This window comes from Dysidea avara, chromosome 10 (assembly GCF_963678975.1).
Source record: "Dysidea avara chromosome 10, odDysAvar1.4, whole genome shotgun sequence".
NCBI classification, from domain to species: Eukaryota; Metazoa; Porifera; class Demospongiae; order Dictyoceratida; family Dysideidae; genus Dysidea; species Dysidea avara.
Genome location: NC_089281.1, coordinates 8,999,708 through 9,020,304, shown reverse-complemented (window position 1 = coordinate 9,020,304; position 20,597 = coordinate 8,999,708). Strand labels below are relative to the sequence as shown.

Below are 20,597 nucleotides of genomic sequence, written 5' to 3'. Positions count from 1 at the left end.
TTGACTTAAAAGAACCAAGTCTCACCAGCCAGCCTGTATTTTTTTCTTAAAATGCAGGCTGGCTGGCAAGACTACAATATTATATAATAAACCACACTTGGAGAATCAGTGAAGAGAATTTTTTTTCATTGTTGGCATGTGGGCACTATTGCAGCATTTGAGATGTAGAAATCCTTGTTACATGTTTCACATGACATTGACAACTTATGATATAATTATGGTAACTCAGAATTTTCACAAAAAGGAGTCTTGCGCATATGAGTAAATCTTAAAATGGAGGGGGTTATTCCCAAACATTAATAGACTACCTAAAGAAAATCATGGCCTCAATAGTGAGGTAGTCTTACCTACATGTGGCCACGGTTTTACCATAATGGCATGATAAATTATGATTTTTTCTATTGTAATTGCCAAGAGCACATCTGTCTACTTTAACAAGAGCCACATGTGAGCTGCAAGCTGCTTTAATCGACAAGGTGTCTTACTAGTAGACTTCTGTTTTGTTTTACCAAAGTAAATCCCAGACTGCTGCCCAAACATTGTTCGAAAAGAAATCTCAAAATGTTCTCTGCTTGTCATTGTTTAATACAAAAACTACTGCACAAGTTTGACTTGACTACAATTCTATTCCACTGAAGCATATACAGAAGTCACTACAGAATTCAGTGTATTGGTATATGTGACCTAGTCTGGGAAAACAGGTCTTATTGCCCACGTCAGCAGATTCGATTTTTCACCAAGAACACAAAGCTACATGAATAAACTATCGGAATTTCACAATCAAAATCAGCTAGACTTGAGTGGTCTGGTTTTGCTGGCTGTTTTTCCCAAGCCCAGTGGCGATCCATATGTGCAGTGTGGGGTATTAATGAGCTCTGGTCAGTGGCTGTATGTGGCTGTACAGCTCCATGGTGTTGAATAAAGACCTATGCTATAAATTTATTTCATTTAAGCCAGTTTTGAGACCTGAATGACCCATAACTTGGCCTAATTCATCCCTACGCCTTCATTTTCAATTTTTTAAACAGCCTCTTGCCCTCCTTCGCCTCCCTCCCCTTTTGGAGCTTACCTGATACAGCCAACCTTGGTTTAAAACCTATCTGAAACTTAGCTGCTGGCTACTTGAACAGTGGATGCTCTAAGCTAAGGAATTGGTGTAAAACATGTGAAAATTTTGTACATGTAGCTTCAACCATTGGCGAGCTACAACACACTAAATACTTAATACTGGCATTTCTTGATACTTTTAAATAGGCGAAAAGACCCCTTTTCCCAGACTGGGTCACATATGCATTTTAGATGCATTTTTATGATCTCAAAGTTTAGGAGCCAGTTAAGCTAACTCTCATCTTAGCTTCACTTCACCTGTCTTAGGTGGTAGCCATTTGTTACAGTGTGGTCTAACTATGTACATATACAAATTTCAGGACAGTTGTGGTTTATTTTTAGGATCACTTGTTTTCACACAACTTGTCCTTATATACTGGTCACCTTTAATTTGGGCCTAAATTGCTTAGTTAGCCTTGGTAGGCAGGTAGCTCCTTTAGACTTTAGACAGGTCGATTGTTTAGAGAAGTGAGAGAGGTGCTCTTTCTATACAGGTAACTGTTAATACAAATTCTACTGTAACAGCATGAAGTGAATCCTCAGGGATGACATTTTCACAGGCACCCATGAAACTTGCATCCCTCTATATATGTATACAGTAGCATACGTTATACATGGCACACAGAAGTGTTTAATATTTCATGGCGTGGTATACATTAATAATACTTGCTATTGTGGGAAATAGTGTGTGATGTGGCGAAGTACAGTATATTGGCAGCACAGATACTTTACTTTGATTACACATGATGGATCACTGTGCATGTAGTTACTGTATGACTGGGAATTTTGATGCAATCAATCAGCATTGACAAATTAAATTTTTGTTTTATGTGAATCAACTTTTGTTACACTTTACATGTGATGACCAATGATACAATAATATTATAGTTCGTAGTTACATTTACCAGACAGATGTCAACAATCACGTGATGTTTATTGAAAGTGACTGACACTAGAAGACGATATCTATTTGTTGGTTGAGGAGTCATCGCCACGTACATCATGCTCTCAACAATCTAAGGTACAGTACAAAGTAAATGTGTCACATCTCACTGTATGATTACGTAGCTAAGATAAGTAGTTACAAAGGTTTATAATTCCCACCAAAATATCAATGATCAGTGATATTAATACACTATATACACATATACCGATACACTAAATTCTATTCTAAATATCAATGATCAGTGACAAGCAGTCCATTTCCAAGTGATCTCATCTACAATGAGCTCACTGCATACTAGGTGACTGCAGGAATCATACCATCATTTTTTTCATCTGAACACACAACATTCAATTACTTGAAAGTCCCTAGTGGCCATTACACTTTGTTTTCAACTATGTTCAGTCCGTTACAAACTACGAATAGTATGAGAAGTGCCTCTGCAATCAATCCAGTCACCACAGAAAATACAGACAATTCCCATTAGGAGCCATCAGCATGTGCTACCTTGAGTTGTCAGCAATGAGAAATGGGACACAAATATATGTACCACTCTGCGTGGGCAGTTCAAAGGCACCGCCAGTGCCATAATTTGTATATTGCACTGCTGCAGACCACAGCGAGTGCATTATAACTTATAACGCACTGGTTGCGGTTTTGTAGACCGCAACGAGTGCATTATAAGTTATAATGCACCAACCGCAGTGCAATATACAGATATTGCACTGGCTGCGGTTTTGTGCAGCATAGCACAAGTGCTGGTGGCCAAGACCACTACGACACCTCACCTAATAGGTGGAAAGACACTTCACAGATCACTCGAATTCTTTTATAGCCTGACATGTAAAGATCGATTGTGGGCCAGAACGTCACCAATACGTATAATGTTTACCAAGCAGCCAATGGCAATCGAAAAAGCCAACGCGGTGGCCACAACTCTAGTCTACATATACATAAACGTACTTATACACCTTACTAGTCTGGTGCCGTCCTAGCCCAGAACTGTAGTCCACTTCGACAATGACTCAATAAAACTAATATATTCTAAATAATACTCACCTTTATGTTCAATTGTGGTAACCAGTTTTGTCATGCCACCAGATTCAAGTTTAGCCAGTGTGAATAGTAAGAATTAGACTAGTATCGTTTAGTAGTTAGGTTTGTTTACTTAAACCATCTATTTAGCTGCTTTTTTTCGCTCGAGAGAATCACTATGGTGATTAGTCTGGCGCTTAGTCTATATGGTGATTGAGTGATCACGCTGGCATGCTGAGCACTACAGGATGCTGAGCACTACAGGATGAGAGTCGAACAGCGAATGCAGGTTAGTGATATAACCCATAGCGTACTAGCTTTCAATATCTTAGGTGGCTGCAGAAGGAACGTCATCACAACATTCGGCTTGGTTACCCACAATCGATGTTAGAAACCTGGCCTTTATAAGTGTTACAGTTGTCTTGTGAGACTCTCCCCACCTATTAGGTGAGTGATACATAACAGTTATAGAACGTGCACTCGTGCTCTGCCTGTATAAATGCACTTGCCTTCGGGCCTGACGGCCCTCAGGCTCGTGTGTTTATATCAGGCAGAGCACTCGTGGCTGTTGTATAACTATATAATATATATATGAGAAATTGAAAACCTCCATGATCTCTAATATACGGTACTACTGTACTGTGTAATTTCATAAAAGATAAACCTCCTGGGTGTGATAAGTATTTGGGAAGTATAAAATTCCTAGCTAACATTTTGTACAGCCAATAGTTAAACTTCTAGATACTTTAAGTGGAGTATTCAACACTGCAAAGTGAGCCAAATTTTAAGTCTTTGTGGTATTCCTATAATGAGTCATTTTCTTTGAGGTACCAGAGCTAGCTTAGACGAATGTGCAAGAAATTTGATTACTAAAATCCTAAACATTCGAGTGAGCAAATTTATATAAATTGTGTGCACTTTGTGAAAAATACTGTCATGAACTCTCACATACCACCCATTTGCCACCACAAATAATTTTCTAAAAGTTTTAGGCTGTCTGGTAGTTACATATTCGCAGAATATTGTACAACATGTAAAATAGGAAATTCAAATCATTCTTGCTTACACAGCAGTATTTAGAAACAAGCGAGCCTTATCTGCTATTATGTCACAAAATAAAAATGGTGGCAGTAGTGGGGTACTTAAGTTGTACAGAGTTGTATTGGGAGAGATGGCGGTTTGCTGTGTTTATAAATTCAAACAAAGACACAGGTGAGGCATATATACTTACTTCCAGTACAAATGTGTGTATTTGCGTATCATTTGTAACATGCTGAGCAAAAACCGGCCATTTTCACAAAATTCTATTTTGCTATAAAAAGTATTGAAATACATTGGGTAAAAATACGTGTGCTGCATAAACAAGTTGATGTTATGCTACTTCTAAAAATCAGGCAGCCATGCAGTTAATACTTTCCCATTCTAACTAAATAGGCAATTAATCAACCATGTATATTTTATTCATGCTATTGCTATTATTATTTTAGCTAGATAATCGGATTTGTAAATACTGTAATTTAGTGTACTTCATAATTCTGTAATTACGTTGCTATGCGCTGCTAACAAACTGTAACCATAACAAACCACTTTAAACCGCAAATTGCGCACAGAAGTATCTTCTCAACTGTTTTTTTAGTGCGTCTATCGTGTTTTCTTACGCAAATTGTTAGAGAAGGCCTTGAGGCTGCCCTTCATTTTCGTTCGAGTAAGTACGGGTAATGCCCTCCTTTAAGGATATGCTATCTCTGGTAGCCTAAGAGGCCTTCAATGTTATTTTGAAGTTGCTAAACGTCTATAAAACCAAATGGGAAGACCATTCACGAAGAGTCGCCATACATGTATTTCAGACTGCTGAAAAGAAACCACTGCAGAGCAAAGTTTATGTGTGTGGAAGTTTTAATTTAGCTTTCAATTCTTATATCCTGGTTGCTTTTTACCATTTAATGATTTTGCTCACATGGGTGTGTATGGACAAACATAGATAGGTAGGTACACATATACACATGCTTTTACGAAAACAGACGTGTAGGCAGGTGCCTGGTTTAAAAATTTTCACATGTGCAATAATTCAGTATTCAATCATAGGAACAAATACAGTCAATATCAGAATACATTCAATCATAAAAAGTCACACTACAACATGGCTGGAGTTAAAACTGCCGCCACAATTGTCAGAGTTGTGATCGGACAACACCGTAAACATTGATGAAGACTGCCCCCAGGCCATCCCGGTCAGTTGTGATAAAAACTATGTCCAGTTTGAAATGCCCACAGATGTACACCCTGCACTAAGACCAGGTTATACAAGAAATTGAGGAGCTATTTTCTAAACAGCTGGGACAGACAAACACAACACAATGCATCATTAACACTGGAGAAGCGACACCAATCAAAGTACCAATCTCTTTCCATTTTGCTGAACAGGTACATGCCCAGCTCCAAGGGTACGACCATGGTGAATACTATTTCTTGAAGTGGCCCTTTGCAATTGCACTTCCTAATCAGAAAGCAACCACCATAGTAAGAGCACTTTGAGATCAAGTATTCACCATGGTTGGACCTCCTCGAAGGCTTCACTCAGGAGAAATTTTGGAGTTATGCAAAGCTTTTGGGGTGGAAAAATCCCACACAACTCCTTATCATTCAATGGGAGATGGACTAGTTGAGAGAATGAATTGCTCACTGCTAAACCTACTTAGGACTCTAATGGAAAGACGATCAAACTGGGAAGACCACCTGCAGTTACTTCTTTTTGCATACCAAACCTCCCAGCATTCAACAACAAAAATGTCACCATATGAAGTGCTGTTTGGACAAAAACCTCCCTTGCTCTTCAGTAGCCTTCACCCCCAACCTCAACATTCCCAGACCCAATTGATTACAGCAGTCAACTTCAACACAAATTTGTGGAAATGTGGGAGATGGTGGAAGCAAATATGACTGAATCTGCTGAGACACTGAGGAAGAATTAACCAAGTGAAGCTTGTTGTGGGGCAAAGGGTATTCTTAGATGATACAACTAGAGGAAAGCTGGATCCCCGCTGGACTGGTCCCTGGGAGTTGTTAGTGCAAAGGACCTCTTATACTGGAACTATAGATGGACTCAATAAAGTGTGTGGTGCATGTGAATAGAGTGAGGCTGATGTTGACTGGTGATGCTGACATGTCAGGCTCTTGTGGAAGTTGGTCGCCATCTCTCTTCACACACCATGAAAGTGTAGCTGAAAATGGGACATCTGACTGGAATTTCAGTTAGACAACATCACACAATAACTAGAAGTGGACGGATTGTCAGACCTCTGGACTACTATGGAATTGCTGGAAACAAACTTTCTTACACACACAGTTGTTATAAACACTGCTACCCTTGCCTTAGTGTGAGGAGGAGTTATGTAGTAGATTGGAGAAAAATATTGTGTATTGTTTAAGCTTCTTGTATCCCACTTTTTGGCAGCAGCGCACATGTCAAATTGTCTGAACTATGACTTGGCATCTCCATCATCCAGAGGTTCAAGTGCATCATGTTCCGGGCTTCAGCACCACTGTAATAACTCAGTATTCAATGATAAGAACAAATGCAAGTCAATATCGGAATACAGTCAATCATAAAATGTCACACTACCCACACCAAGCACTTTCCTGGAGTCACGTGATGAATCACAAGATACAGAATTATGCAATACACAATTTTGTTCTTTAATCTGCTACACACGTTTTAATCGCTTTGGTATGTAAGCTCAAATTAATAAAACCTATACACCACCAGATTTTCCTGTTTATTGGGAGTAAGAAAATCTTTGTTTTGTGTTCGTACATCATATGGTATAAAAGTTACGGGCGCTTATATTCACAACACAGTAGAAATAAAGTTTACTGTCGTCATTTCATTGTTAGAATGGCCTCTTCTTTGTCCACACAGAGACATACAGGGAAAACACCATACCTTGATCAATGTGCCAGTTCATGGTGAACAGATTCCCCATCTCTGTAGATTGTTTCAGTCGTGAGTTATGATTGATTAAATAAGCGCCTGTAATTTATTTGCCATATTGTTACTGTACAAATCAAGTTTATTCCTGTTCCAACTGTCTAGTGCTATAACTCCAAGACTATTTATTATAAAAGGCTAAAACTTTGGCTGTCCACTCCTTTGTTACCATAGAATGCAGAGAAGCAACCAATGGAATTTATGTCAAAAATGGCCAGGTGTTGCTCAGCATGTCACTTTTAATAACTTTGATCTAATTTTGCCAGGCACTCCCATTTCTCACTGCCACGAGACATTTGCTACCTCTTACTATTTTTATCTAATGGTTGAATAAACCACTAAAAGTGTTCAGTTTGTTGACTGCATGATACAGTACCCCCACAATCGCTAATCATGACATCACTCAGTGTTTTTGTCGCAGATAAGGCTCATTGTCAAAAACAAATTGATCTTGTGATACACTTAAAAACCTGGTTATATGCAGTTTACTTACTTGAACTCTGTGAAATATGACTGCACAGACCCAAGACTCTAGGATTACACTTTAATAGTAGTGGCAAATGCTTTAATTTCTTTACATACATAGGTGACAACATCCAAATAAAACAGTTTGCTATTCACTGATCAGGTCAAACTTTGAATAACTAGCACTTTAATGTACGATGCCATTTAAAAGTCCACAATGTGCCAAACTGTGCTTTATTTTCAACCAAATTTATTTTCCTTTGAAGCACACTTGTGACACAACCATAAACACAACCCACAGAGACACTGAAATGACCACAATTACTCCCAAGCTGTTAACAATGTTACCATAGTAATTAACAACAGATTAATGACCACCAAACGTTTGTAATTCCAATACAATATGAACAGAGAGTAGCCAAAACAATCCTTTCCAGTCTACTGACACTATTATCTTATTATCAGAATGCTGTCACCTTGTTTTCAGAATGCTGTCACAAGTAATTATTTTATATATAACACTGTAAGCAATTACATAGTATATAGTACAGTATATTCGCCTATTTTTCCCAGTTTCAAAACTCATAGCCACTTCATTATTAGTATAGTATCAGCTTTAATGCAGTGATAATGTACAAGTAGGGTTTGCATACTAGCAGGTGAGAGGTCAACATCAATCACTTACTAAATGCTATTGAGCCCCTGGATGACCATCTGATACTTGTATGCATTATGTGGTTTTCATTTAATTACGTTATGAAGACCTAAAGTTACTTCCGAACACACACACACAAGTAAATATCCTGCGGTTTTTATACATTTACGCTTTGAAGACCTAAAGTTACGAACCACAGCTACGCTTCCAACACAACGCATGCTCAAGTAAATACACCAAAGCCATATACTCACTTTTGCGGTTTTCATGTTAAAGTCATTGTAAATTCCATTAAACTCCAACACATATATATGTGCGTCAGTAGATACCTTAAATACATCAAAGCCATCTAACAGTAGTTCACTTACCACTTTTAAGGTTTACAGAAATTTCATCAAGTGACGTAGAATATACCATACTTATAAGACTTCAACTAGTTGCATGCAGAAAGAACCGTGTTTGAATAAGGAACAAACCGTATGTCACTTTTTGAGCACATTCTTTTCTTATAGCAAATGTATAGTTGAAAGCAGTCTAAAATTTCGTGGAAGAAAATATTTATGTAGCGTCATCCTTTCCATGATTTATTATTGTGTAAAGCAATTTAGCAACAGGTGCACATCTACAACTGGTCAGTCATGGATTCATACTTGATCGTTAAATCATTACCATGATGTTTTGCATGGATGGGTATCTTAAAAAATTGATTTGTGGCAGAGAAGCACAGGTAAGGAGGGTGACGTTGAAATATCAGTAATTGCCATTTTTCCAACTACTGACAGTAACTTTGAAACAATAAATACACACATGCATACAACCAAGAATGGATAATATTAAGAGGTGAGGACAAATATTATGAACTTTTGATAGCAAAATGCTGGAAGTAAAATTTACACCATGATGGGAAGGTTGTTTAGAAAGATCTACTGGTATGAAAATGACCCTGTTAGGTCACAGGTCCACTAAAATGGTAAATACACTTCAGCCATTATCAATCCTTGCTACTAGTGTGATAGGTTAGTGCATGTAGTTTAGTCAGATATTAATTTCTTTCAGTAGATAGAATACACTTTAGTGCATTGCGGTTAGTTGATTAAATTGTGTCAAGAAACTATAGTACAAGTGCAATACACAGAACATGACAGAAGTGTATGTATACAGCCAGTTTCAATTTAGGTTCAAGTCATACTAGCCATAATGACTTGAAATAATGGTAAGAATTTGTAGTTATAGGGAGGGGTTCACTGTTTAGTGATGAAAACCCTTTGAACAGTCCTGGGGTAGCAAGACAAAGTTTGTTTTGAATGCCACATCCTCCCCCATACAGCAGATAGTGATTATGATGGTGCTTGAACGGGATCTCAATCCTGTTCCTGACACCAACTATCCCACCATATAAAGAGACTGAGATTCATGTGTTATTGTTGTGTCATCGTTGTTGTTGTGTCATTGTCATTTTGGTTCTTATGAATTCCTGTTGAGTTGGTGACATATATCACCATATTCTCCGGGATAGAAATGATCAGTGAGAAAGAAAGCTGCAGTAGGAGAGAATGCCACAGTTGACTTCTCTACGTAGGTGCCACTAGAACTATCTTTGCTTTTTCTTGTTGAATCTTTGTCAGATTTGTAACATTAGACACCACAGTGAGTTGGCAAAGCCTTGAAGCTGATTCCAACTCTGAGTAAATACATCCATCACCCCTTCTGTGGTATTGGGCTTTGACTGAAATAATGAGGTAGCCGATTAGTTGATGTGTGCTACAGAATGCATTAAGTCTATGACCCATTATCTTGTTGATCTGCAGGAATGATCATCCAGTCACAACAATGTGGCAGTGTTCGTGATTCCTAATCTGCAACAAGATTGAAAGATGTTCTGTTATTATAAAGATGTTTTTGGCCATGCACCATTTCCTCTGTTGCCACAGCGTTCATGGGTGGGAATGGGTCTTGCCAAAAAATTATTGATGCATGCTCTGGCTGATATGCTGACCTTTCTAAAATGTTGACATTCTTTTTTCACTAGCTGTTGGTAAAACCCCAGGCAGATATGGCTCATACATATTGCCTGCTTCATGCTGTGCTGTTTGTCATTCCCATGAAAGCAGCTAATCTCTGTACTAATGTCAGCTGGTGTGTTAGGGTCTCCTGATTGCTACAGAAAATAAAATGAGGTATGTGATCAGTCCAATGCTCAAGAAAGCCACTACTAGTGTTATGAATGTTTAGGGGCACGAGTAAGTCTGAACAGCAGCAGTGTAACTGGTGGGTTATCTTTAGAACTTAGGAGGATCTATTGGCACTAGAAAATAAATATATTCTTTGTGTCGATCTCGTTTTGCTATGAGTCCTCATTTTCCACTAGGTCCTTCACCATATGGAAGCCTTCCCCCCTCCACCACAAATTTGTTTAGGGCTTTAGCCCCCATCATTTTAGACACCACAAATATTGCAAAATGAGAATGATGCAATCACCAGTTAGAGAAAGATGTGGTCATTGTGTATATATCTACAGTACTGCTGATGAACATTTGTTTAGTTGATATGATCCACGACATGACCAAAAATCAAATAATTGTGATAGTTAATCACAGGACACAACACTACTTATACACACAGAGCACAACACAACCCATGAAACAGCACAGCAGAGGGACTACAAGCAATGTCCACACTGGCAGGACACTAAATGTATGGCACGTCTAGAGACATAGCACAGCCTGTGATGGCACGGTCCTACAATGTACAATAAGAAATACCACGGGAGTAATACTGTGGGTAGATAGTGGCCATGGTTTACTACTACATATTAGTATGGGAACAAGATGAAGCTATGCAAGAGCAATGCTTAAGCACTGAGCATAAAGGGTATATACCTTATATTAGTAGCCTCAAATAGTGATAAAAACAAATACTTACATCCCGTTCACACTAGCCCAGTAGCATGGCTCGGAATGGTACGGCTCAATAAAAAGTGCAATGTGAACACCGTCTGTACCGGGCCCAACCAAACCAAGCCAGCCCACCCGATTGAACCAGGCCAGCATGGTACGGTACAATAATTACTCACCAGGCGCACAAAATAATAATTTTATAAACTCAACATGCGGACTCAGAAACACTGTTTGACGTGAGGTTCGGCACGAAAGAAAGCCTAGGGACAGTTATGAATTACTTGTCATCGTGCCAGTTACTGTTTCACACACTTCGATTCGCGGCACGATTTCTGCAGCTCTACACGGCCGTCTATCTATTACTGTCTTGTTGAAATGAAAGAATTCCAGCACAAGAGACTTGAAGGGCAAGAGCTGCATCCAATTTTAGTAAGCAAATTAATTAATATTTAATTGTGCGCTTATGGAAACCGGATGACTTAGCGAGCGAGACTGCGTAGTGTGAACAGAGGGCCGTATCGAACCGATCCGTGCTATTGTGCTAATGTGAACGTACTGTAAGATTATAGTACAACTCATTTTAGAGGTTTACTAAATCACTTACCTACACATGTTCACTTAGTCACCTGTGTGCCCTTAAGCAATTTTGTTCACAGTAAACAATTATAACACAAAAGAATAACTGTAGTCCTTGCTGCCTTTCCATGTTTTGCTCCAGCATTACTGTTGAACAACTCAGTCTTACCTCAGCGAAGCAAGTCATCTTTTGTCGTCATGAATTACTAAGTAGCTACTCCTTAATGCTCAAAATAACAACTATTTTATCATCTTTATTATGCTTATTGTTAATATTGCAGTACTTGTCATCTCTGTGTTTTGTAAAACAAATAAAACTAACACACCTATCTCTAGGTCCAATGTTACTCAGTATCAACTTGCCGAATATTTGTGGGTTTCATAGATAAGAAGCTGTTCAGTCAACCGTTCTTCATTGCTCACTCAACACATTCAAGCCCTTGGCTATAAATAAGTAACCCCTCAGGCCATTACTTCGCTGGGCTTGGGACACTACAGCCTTAGGCCTTCAGGGTTACTAAATTGCCGCTTAGTTTCCTTGGTCTTGGTGTCTAACTATTATTAGTGGCTGACTACATACAAGTGTTTCACTCTAGAGTGCAACACTGTATCAAATCTGTATCCGTTAATATGATGACTTTCTTTAAGCGAAAATCACAAAAACAGATAATCAGTACGATGCTAGCATCTATACAACAATAATATGCTGAGTGAGACTGGCCATCAGTGTAGAGTGGAACCTCCCTTAAAGGACCAGCACTGGGACACCTATGCGCTGCTCGGGTGCTAGAAGTCAACGCAGGCATGTCCTCTTGGGGCAGGACTAGTGACCCACAGGAGGCCGTACCGTGTCTCACATATGAAGGTGTGTGGGCACCCGAAGTCCCAACTAGACCTTCACCTGCTTTATGAGATATGGACAGTTGGAATTTGCTTCCCCAGGTATCCATTGATGATACAGTTGGGTGGGCTGCTTCCCCAGTTGGCACCAGGCCACCAGGTCCCCATTTTAACAACTGGGTAGACTGGAGCAATCTGAGTAAAGTTCCTTGCTCAAGGAAAGCCACTAAAGTGGCATAACCAGGAATTGAACCAGGAAGGAGCATTTCAATTACCAGGCTGACACTCTAGCCACTTGGCTATGCTGCCTCACCATGCACACGCACACGCACACACAAACATGTACACACATGTATGTGTACAGTACACACACACACAAACACACACATATGTACACAGCACTGAGCCAAGCAGCCAACTGGTAAAACTATCAGTTGTAATAATGCACCAGCAACATTTAAAGATGATTCAGTTTTGTAGAATGTTCAGAAATCCTACATACCACGTGACTAGGAAATTGTGATAAATTGCCACAATTATATTATACTGTAGCTTGCACTAACTAGAACTTGATTTGTCTAGTGATATGTATCTAGTTAGTGCAACTAGCACAAGGACATCATGCTAACATGATGGTGAAGTGCTAGTTATAATGGTTAATAACACACTTGCAGTTGAAGGACTCATCTCCATCATACATGTAAGGAAATAACTCACAGTAATGGTTGCACTTTTTTATTTGAGGTATGCGTCTTTTACTTTTTGGCTGCATGACTCATTCTTGATGTGTTCCTTTCATTTTTTTACGACTCCTCTAGTGCATTAGAAATATTTTTTTCTTGATCAACTGGACTCAATAACAATGTTCTTTGATTTTGAGATAAACATTTCTTGAAACTCTAGTAGATTCTTGTTATTCTATAAGAATACCATCTTAGCCAACCAAGAATCAGGCAGACATACATAAATGTATGTATGGTTGTAAATATCACAAACATGAGCTATGATTATGTGGCTTTTTTACTTCACAACATCGGCAGTGTTATTCTGTACTTGACTGGTTGTGGTTAACTTAACACCACTGAATACTTTTCAGAATGAAACCTATCATCCAGAGTTTTTAAGTATACACATTCCTTAGTTATTCCTGGCAGCTGTGAAAAGGTTATAGCTAATAATATTATAATATTAGTGTACACTATCTAGGGAAAACATATATTGTATTGCAATCAAAAATGCTAAATAAAATTTCACTAATCAAATAGTTATTATTTTTCTAGTTGGCTTACTACTCAACACTGAAAAAGAATAAACAGTCACATGGTACAGACTTGCCATGGTTACCTTTTAACAGGCTTATCTATTCAGTGGTTTTTTGAGTTTAGGTGGCATTTTATAAGGGAAGAAATTTGTTAAATACACCCAGACACACCATTGGCCTGTAAATGAAGCATTGGACAGTGGTTGTGTCATAAGTAGTGGACAAGGCATGCACTTGACTGCTAATGCTCACATCAAAAATTTTGTATTATTGATTCTGCTTAATTGAAAGTATTTTTTATGAAACCTTGCCAAGCAGACTAACCAATAACATCCTTCCAGTACCTCGCCAATGCTACTAGCAGAGCACTGTGTGGGCTTTTAAAAGATGCCTACAGAAGTCCAGCTCCAGAAAGCATACTATCAGCCAGATTGTGTCAAAGCCTGTACCAACAAATCACTGTTGAATTAGGTGCTCACTGTCAGTTATTCTGGTAGTGAGACACACTCCCACCTTCAATTTACCAAACATTGTATGTTCTGTAAGTGATCTGTTTTCTACAGTGTATATTAATCACTGTATCATACAGTACAGTAGTAACTGTACAATATATTAAGGATCATGAAGTTTGCACTTTCTCGCAAAAAAAAGTATTGGTCAGAAACCATCGCCTTGGCAGTATTGGTTAGGTAAAACTAAGCCCAAACAAGCTTTCAGATCAACTCGACATACATTCAACAAGTTGTTACGGAATTTTTAAAAATAACTAATTAAATGGAATTTTCTATCGACTGACTGACCGCCTGACTGACTGACTGACTGATGCCTTCAGACAAACACAACTCGATAACGGCTAAGGCTACAGACTTGATTTTTTCACTGTTTGATGTTACTTCAGCCCGAGAAGGCATATTGCAGTATGTACGTTGTATTATTCATGGACTCACCAGTGTCCTCCTTTGTGTCCCATTCATCTTTGCTGACAGCAAATGGTGTCAATTTGGCAATAGCACATGATGGCTTCCCTTTGTAATGGAAATCATCCGTATTTTTCATAGTGGCTACTTTGATTGCAGAGGTGCTTTTCAACAGTTCTTGATTCGTAATGCTGTGTAACAGGTGAACATAGCTGACAACGAAGCGAAATGGATACTTCACTTTTCAGACAATTGGTATCTAGGGCGCGCGGCGCCATTTCGGTATGCATAGTTTCACCAGTCATAATAATTTGAAAAGTTAACAAACAAATATGCAAAAAATTGGAATTTTAGACTAGAGTAGGGACCATAGCACATCGATAAAAAGTACTGAAACAAGCTGGAGTAGCGCATGATATTAAATCACAGTAAAACAATAAGAAGTGTTTATATCCCTACTGTGCTCAAGATACCACAAGAAGAGCACAGTAGGGATATAACTAGAGATGGACCGATACCACTTTTAACCAATATTTCCAATACGAGTATTTGTACTAAAATCATTTGCCGATACCGATACTATACATTGAAGCCTAGACAAGTTTATTATAGAAATTTCATTGTTGTGATACATAGCTAGCTATTAAAATTGATTGATCTCAGTTCAATCAAGTTTTAAAATATTCATTGTGTAACAGCTAAACATGATAAACATCATGGTGGATTACTAATTTCTTGATTTGAGGTAGTTTTCTTGTATGCTTATTGATAAGGCAATTAATTGCATGGGCGTCTGATAATTGTACAATGTTTGTTACAGCTTTTCAACCAAACTTTTCATGAAAAAGCAAGCCAAGTAGTCATAAACTTATTTCTTGAGGAACAACTGCACTACCATTTAATTACAAAGGATTCACGTGCTTTAATATATTAGAATACACACGGAGCAATTGAAGCAATTGCAGCAATACTTGGAAAAGAGTAACAAAGACTTTGTTTCGCTACATTGTAAGTTACTGATTAGCTCAACTAAGTTATTAGCTACTGGAAACTTAGCTACTGGAAACTTAGCTAGAGATGGTTTTAATAAAAGTGGTGAGTGTCTACTGTGGCATCTGTACCTTGTATTACCGATACCGATCCGATACTGGTATCGGTCCACCTTTAGATATAACACTTCTTATTGTTTTACTGTGATTTAATATTGTGCACTACTCCAACTTGTTCTTATCGATATGCTATGGTCCCTAATCTAGTTGAAATTTCCAATTATTGTGTACTTGTTTTTGAAAAAAGAGTGATTCAGTGTGGAAAAATATTTTCAAAACAACACCTTTGTTACCACTTTTCAGCTTGATTAGCTACCACTTCTAAAATGTAATTACTGGCTGGTACTTGTATTTCTGAAATATTATTTTGGGATTTGTTGAATATTTAACCTTTCCTGCTTTACAATATGCCACCACTGCTAGCCTATATTCTAGCAACTTTCGCACAGATATTTAAGACACACACACTATAGTCTGTGAAGGAAGGAAGCAGAGCTTCTATAAGCATAACTGCAGATTCACTATACCTTTAGAAATGCACAGCCGTGATGATAGTGAGTCCAAAATGTATTGTATGCATAGGTTATATTGCTTGTTGCCTTATGGTAATTATTAGAGGTGTACCGATATAAGAAAACTAAACCGATCCAATACCGATCGATATGAGATTAATCATTTTGAAACCAATACGATACCGATCCGATATAACTAAGCGTAGCTATTTATATTTGAGGAACCACATATGCCATTCATTCTAACTACTGAAGACAGTCTTAAGATCATTGGCTATGCTTGGTTACCCATGGTGGTGTGGCCTCTATTGACAGCTCAGACTATAAGACACCCACAAATATTTTATTACATGCCCCTGCTGTCCGCATTACTCTGCATTTTAATGGCTTGTAGAGATGGTTGGTTGTTTTATGCTGTGCTCTTGGTTCATTTTATTGCTGTTCCCCAGGCTCACCACTATGAGTGTTTGTTGTATGATTGGTAAGTATTGTGACAACAAAACAGTAATTATGGATACACTTAGATGGTTTCACATAGCGTACCACTTTTACACGAGGAAAATTACTGTTTCCTTCCTTAGCCTAATAATTGGGGCGAGCCTGAGCAAGCCCCAGTATAGTCGAGGAATGGTACGTACGTCGCGTTCACGAAAATTTACCAAACGAAAATGGATTGCCCCACACTGTTAGTGAATGGTACATACGCCGCGTCGCGTTCACGAAATTATACTGAAAGAAAACGGGTTGCTCCAAGCTACTTCGCGAAAATTTCATGAGCGGTGTACTTTTACTCCACATGGCTTAGCACGTGGTTTGATGGCTGAACGAGAAGAAAGGTTGGCTAGAAGGAGAGAGCGTGACAGACTACAAAGAGCACAAGAAACGCCTGAAGAAAGAGAGACCAGGTACTGAGCTAACTAGGTGTACTTGTAGTACTAATAGAACCTTATCACACTGACAGGCAGGCTAGACGGAATGCATATGACAGAAATAGGCGTGCAAGCTTAACCACCGAAGACAGACATGTTGTGAATCAAACTCATAGAGAAAGACAACAAGCTACATTTCTACTTTCACGAAATGGTAACAGCTCTAATATTAAACCTTCTATTGATGACCACGATGTTATAAGGAGAATGCAGCAAGAATTTCATGGAAAGCTAGCCACATTGCAGAGCCAACTATGTTCCATATGTTTAGAGCGTCATGATTTTAGCACCAATGATCATGCAGGTGCATGCAATCGTTGCCATAATGATTCTTTACTACCCAAGCTGTATTCTGCTGCCAACAATATGGACCCTGGACCAGTCCCACCTGAGCTCACTGTAAGTTGCAGAAGACAGGGAGATAAGTCCTAGCTGACTATGCTTCCACACAGTTATGCAGCTATTGGCAGGCCACTGAGCCTCCCAACTTGACCTTTTTCACCTTCCTCCAGCTACCTCTAGAGTAGCCTGAGTATTTCTGTATGTATAGCTACAAACACACACACACACATTAAATGCTATTCATGGAAATACAGTTGATGCCGCATCACTTTACACAACTCAGGCTCGCCCCATCATGCTTTTAGCATCTGTCTAGTAGGGTTTATAATGTGGCTTGATCACTGGACAGTGTATATCGGTGTATCGTATCGGTTTTTAGCAGCAATATCAGCTCCTACTGATATAGTCAAAATTTCTGTATCGGTATATCGGTACAGGTACACCTCTAGTAATTATGACAGTGAATGGGTAAAGCTTTATACACTCTTTGCATGATTATTTAGACAAATATGGTAGGAATATAACAGACTTCGAAATGGAGACATGCCACGATTGAAATTGAAGAAAAAAAAGATCACAGGGAAATGCTGGCTTGGGTGTTACTATTCAGTGGACTGGACTACTGGACTGGAACACTGGACTGGACTACTGGACTGGAACACTGGAACACTGGACTGGACTACTGGACTGACATATTTTTGGTTTTGCGCATTCTGTGGTTGGATTCATGGAGTCTTGCTAGTAAGCACCCTTGGGGCACCTGCAGCCCACTTCTAAACGCTGAAGACGAACAATGGAATATGCGAAAACTGTCTTTTTATAATTTCACTACTGTTCATTATGCTATTTTACAACACTTATTCCTTACCCTGGTGTGTAGTAATTGAATGTGACAGCATTAGTTAACCAGCAATCAACTAGCCAGTAGACAATATCTTATATCCTTAGAACAAGCTTGAGGAGCAAGCTAGTCTCGCCAGCATGGCCAGACCTCTAGACTTGCCTCTAGTTCAGTGCAGGGGCTTACTAATTAGAGATTTTTAGTATGGGCGCGTATAATCTTCAATTGATAAGCCCTTACATTGAAACAAAAGTCAGTGTCTGGTAGAGAGACTACCATGCAGTTGCTCCTCAAGCTTGCTCTAAGGATACTGTCTACTGGCCAGTTGATTGCTGGTTAACTATTGCTGTCACAATCAATTCCCTACACTACCTGTAGCATTACTACACACCAGGGTAAGGAATAAGCGTTGTATGGTGGTATAATGAACAGTAGCGAAATTATTTAAGAGACCGAGTTTTCACATATTCCACTGTTCGTCTTCAGCATTTAGAAGTGGCTACAGGTGCCCTAAGGGTGCTTACTAGCAAGACTCCGTAAATCCAACCATAGAATGTGCAAAAACCAAAAATATGTCAGTCCAGTAGTCCAGTCCAGTGTTCCAGTCCAGTAGTCCAGTCCACTGAATAGTAACGCCCTGCTGGCTTCTTAGTGGCTGATATGCTGCAAAATCAACAGAAAAAAATGTTTGGCCGACCTTATATCCAGCTATACACCACTGATTCTTGACAAGCCAGGTCTTTCACAAGGTCAGAAATTGCCATTCAAGCTCATCACACCACCCAGAAAATACGTTTCTTAAAAACCAGCCTCGAGTAGCTTGAGGGTCTAAAATAGTAGTAAGAATTTATTAATTCTTGATAGTGTAGCAATCCACTGTTTATTTTGCCTGATGTGTGATTTGGATCAGGTTTGTAAAATCTGGTCACAAATAGCCTTGTGTACACTGTTGCATATAGACAGTTCCTGAAGTGGAAGTCATTCAGAGTCAAGCTGCAACTCAGCTTTCACCACCTTAAACATCCTAATCAAACACTAATGCTGAATTTTTACTTTATGTGTTGCTACTAAGACCAACATTTAGTGCACAGGTGAGTTTACCCCCTCCCCCCTAGTGTACTCTCTGTACTCTTGTGAAATTGCTGAAAATAATGGATGATCCCTTAGGTGATGATTTCATCATTTATTTGTAATGGCCCTTATACACTATTGCTGTTGACACAGGAACTGTGGAGAACCACTAAACCAACCCACATATAACACCACCTCCAGGTTGACCACAGATGTTCATATATTTATCTTGTGGCCCACCATAAGTATCCCTTGATTGGCTTCTTAAAGCGGGAGGCTGTTGGCTGTTGGCTGTTAACCTCAGTACAGCCGCAACATAATTGTTTATAGTTATTCATGGAACAAACTTGTAAAACTCATGGGAGCAGCAACCTTACAACATCATAACCGCAAACACCAAGTACGTAGATATGGCAGTGCTTTCCTTGGCACCAACCTTGGCACCAATCGATTATAGTCTGGCTATACCTAAAGCGATAACCAATGCATACCAGTACTTGCTCCAGAATGTGTTAAGTGTCAGCCATAATCAAAGCAGACCACTGCATTTCATATACTTTACTTGTACTGTTTATAAGTGCCTTCAAACACTTGTGCTGCTCATTACAATTACAGTAGTTGAACCACTATTACTGATAACTTTACACACAGAACTCTGCACTCTTGTAAACAATATTTACAACAACTTTACACAACCTCAAGTACTGCAGTTTGGGTACGGATCTGAGTTGCACCTTTTAGTAGTTCCTATATACTAACTTACTGTCACAGTCAAAGCCTCTGTAGCAGTAGATAAGCCAATATTAAGGCTCAAAAATATACATACCACTGTGACACTTGTGGGCAAAATCAACAATGTGGTATGTAACTGATGTATCCCAGCAAACTGTAAGAATCAAACCAAAAGGACTGCTGATTTGATGCTATCCAGTTGTGAAACTTCCAATATTTCATAATTGCAATAAACTATCAAAACAATGCTAACTTGATAATTCTAATGCACTATTGGTAACAGAAATTAAAAGTACAATTATTTACTAAGAGGGAAATGACATACATTTTTGGCCAAGTGACTCTTCTTCCTCCAACATGGGCACACTTATTATGCGTCACAACTTTATATGTGCTACTCTACAAGGGCATAGCCAGAGGGGGTTCGGATGGTTCGG

At 38.9% G+C, this 20,597-nt stretch overlaps 1 long non-coding RNA gene across 1 annotated transcript in view; it reads right to left on the bottom strand.

Annotated features, from left to right (window-relative positions):
• Positions 1–1,906: 1,906 nt before the first annotated feature.
• Positions 1,907–20,597, bottom strand: part of LOC136268815 (uncharacterized) — a 28,390-nt gene continuing 9,699 nt past the window's right edge. Inside the window, exon 3 of the long non-coding RNA XR_010707128.1 lies at positions 1,907–2,123. This is a non-coding gene — a long non-coding RNA (uncharacterized lncRNA). The remainder of the gene's footprint in view (positions 2,124–20,597) is intronic.